General features: G+C 49.3%; 1 long non-coding RNA gene across 2 annotated transcripts; it reads left to right on the forward strand.

Moving 5' to 3' along the window:
* Nucleotides 1-300: 300 nt before the first annotated feature.
* LOC120475747 (uncharacterized) lies at nt 301-1,318 on the forward strand. 2 transcript variants are annotated; one of them, XR_016149388.1, is made up of 3 exons: nt 301-362; nt 446-529; nt 684-1,318. It is a non-coding gene; the product is annotated as an uncharacterized LOC120475747 (long non-coding RNA). The 2 variants fall into 2 exon arrangements; XR_005622009.2 differs by having other exon boundaries at nt 452-529.
* Nucleotides 1,319-3,239: the final 1,921 nt, after the last annotated feature.

Raw genomic sequence — 3,239 nt, forward strand, 5'->3', positions numbered from 1 at the left:
CCTGGATTGGTTTGGTGCACCTTCAGACAAGGTGCCAAAAAGTATGGTGTCCTTGATAACATATCATGCTTCCCATTTGAAAACTTCCTTGGCATGGGTGTCTTAATAAAACAATAGACAGTCATTGCTCAGTTATTGGCCCTTGGACTCCCCCGGCACCTCTTGTACAGCATGAAGTTTTCTGCTATAAAGGTATATTCTAGGCATATGTCTTAGTGTCCATCGTTTTAACAGTATTGAAAACAGTGCCTTTAGTTGTATTTAATTTTTAATCTTTATTTATTTTTTTAATTTTTTTTTTGCAAATTCACAGAGACTCCAGAATGAAAAACAAACCCTAAGGGAAAGCAATGCACCAGCAGGTGAGAATATGCACTCTTTCTTGAATTTAACTTTTTTGTGTGTGATGTAGGTCCAAAATTACCATATGCCTTTCATTTTATAGCGTCAGATGACAGCGGCTCACTTCAAGAGCAGGTGAAGCAAGTTGGGATAATGTTGAAGATGTTTGCTCACACTGGGCAATCAGGTACAACTTGCAAACAACTTAAGCGTTGGTTGTTGGTTTAATTCCCAACGGGGCCCATCTGTACATGTAGTAGACCTAGATATAACTGTCATAGTTTAGTAGTTGAGGGACCCGGACTGACTACTTTATTCTTTTATTCTGGGAACCCCTGTAGGTGCAGACGTCTTGGAGAGTTTGGGCGATGTTGTGCGCAGCATGGACAACAAAATGGACTCTATGCTGCATCATTTTGAGTTCCCCTTCGAGGAAACTCGCACTGCGTCATCATTATGACACTTTGGGGAATGCCCCAGCGTAGCGCGTCTGAAGCATGAATGAAATCTGTCCGATCCTGATTGGTGCTGCGTCACGACGTAGTAAATGACGGCATAACCGGAAGATACAAAGGGGACGCTGACACAAACAACACCAGCTTTTTTGCTCTTCAGCTAAGCGCTCTGTGTGAATTGTTTGTGGCCAAATTTTATGAATGGCGCCGTTTTATTCATAAACAATATTTATATTTAATATTTATATTTAAACAATATGAATGTAAGCCAGAGGAGAACTGGCCCCCGACTGAGCCTGGGTTCTCCCAAGGTTTTTTCTCCATCCAATCAGATGGAGTTTGGTTCCTTGCCACTGTCGCCTTGCTTTTGGCTGCTTTGAGCTTGCTCAGTTGGGATTATTTAGTGTTTAGCAATGTTGTTGATCTGTGTTGTGCTACTTTCATGTTATCAGTGTGAAGCTGCTTTGATACAATCTGTATTGTGAAAAGCGCTATATAAATAAATGTGACTTGACTTGACTTGTCCTATTTACTGTCGTTTGTCATTATCTCAAGAAAGCATGTCTAGCGAGCATTTTAGACAGTGTGTGCATCCGTGTCCGCGCTATATTTCGGGCACGGACACACACCAGCTGTGTGTGCATTGTTTGGCCGTGCAGCACGCTTGTAGCGAGTGTGAGAAGCTGCCGGTTAGAACGTTGCGCTCGCGGCTGGCTGTGTTTGACGAGTCAAGCGGCCATGCTCGCGAGCCTCGCGGTTCTGGGCCCGCGGTTGCCGAGGCAACGCGACGCCGCAGATCGTGGGGCTCACGAATGGATCTCTCAGCGGGGCACGGGACTGCTTCGGCATCTTCCCAGTCCTCGTCTGAGGATTCAGATGCTCTCCCGCCCCGAGTGGAAGCCCGTGAAACGGCCTCTTCCCACGAGGTGGGGGACACAATGCTGCATTTATCTGGCTCTGAGGAGTCAGATAATTCAAGCATTGAGGTGTGTGATGTGGAGACTGTTCAACCACTTCAGGCACCTGGTCAAGAGGAGTTAGTGGAGGTTTTGACACGTGCTGTGGCAAAATTAAAAATTGATTGGCCACAAGAGGAAGTAAAAATTAAGCCACCAAGCAAGCTGGATGAACGATATTATAAACGTAAGTCTCAAACTCCTTCCATTTTTCCATGACTTGCATAATGAGTTATGCAAGTCATGGGTGAAGCCTTATTCAGCCAGGCTCTCCAACCCCCCAGTGCTTGATTTTGCTAATGTGCAGGGGGCGGCTGAGTCTGGTTATGGGACATTGCCTCGGGTGGAGGAGGCTCTCGAGAGCTATCTTTCACCCGAGGCCACATCGTCCCTTAAGGCCCCGGTACTGCCCACTAAACCATGCCGTGATACATCCGCGCTGGTGGGCAGGGCTTACATGGCGGCTGGGCGGGCTGGTAGCTGCCTGCACACTATGGCAGTGTTGCAGGCCTACATGCTCAAGGAGCTGGATGAGGGTGAGGGTCCTTCTCCAAGTGACATCACGGAGCTGAGGAAGGCCACCGACCTGTCTCTCCGCATCGCCAAGGAGGCGGCCCGTGCCATCGGCCGCTCCATGGCTGGTTTGGTGCGTGTGGAGAGACATTTATGGCTGAATTTGTTGGGGATGAAGGAGAGAGAGAAACATTTTCTACTAGACTCCCCAGTTTCACCTTCTGGCCTCTTTGGCGGCGCGGTTGATACCATCGTTGGGAGATTCCAGGAGGTGGAAAAACAGTCGGCGGCCTTCCATCAGTACCTTCCTCGCCGTTCTGGCTCCTCGAGGAAGGCTGCTTCCAAAGGGCAGCCTCGGCCGCCTCCCAGCTCCTCGCACCATCATGTACAGAAGGAGAGTGTCGCCTCCCGCGCCCCTCCTGAGGGAGCCTGGCAAAGGAGACGGCGCTCACATGGTAAGCCTTCTGAGCCTAAGGTCGATTTGAGAACCGTCCTGCAGACAAAGAAGGCTTCCACCAAGCGGTCCTAGTTGCGGCCGGACCGCTGAGAGCTGTCCCCCCCGGGGCGAAGCGATCGAGGTCGCCTTCCCCTCGGAGCTCTCGGGGAATCAGTGCGGTGTCCCCGCCGTCCAGTACGCTTCGGGCCACACTGATTTCATAGATCTGAAGGACGCATACTCTCACATATCCATCCTTCCAAGTCACAGGAGGTTCCTGAGGTTCGCTTTTGGGGGCGAAACAAACCTGGCAAGATCCGTGTAGTTTTCGACTGTTCAGCACGTTTCCAAGAAACCTCTCTAAATGATCATCTTCTGACAGGGCCAGATCTGACCAACACATTAGTCGGAGTACTATGTCGATTTAGAAAGGGTCCAATAGCCATTATGTGCGACATTGAAAGAATGTTTCATCAATCTCATGTTGCAAAGGAACGCCAAGACTACTTAAAGGTTCTTCTGGTGGGACAAAGGCGA

The sequence above is a fragment of the Pimephales promelas genome, chromosome 22 (assembly GCF_988280905.1).
Source record: "Pimephales promelas chromosome 22, fPimPro1.hap1.1, whole genome shotgun sequence".
Lineage (NCBI taxonomy): Eukaryota > Metazoa > Chordata > Actinopteri > Cypriniformes > Leuciscidae > Pimephales > Pimephales promelas.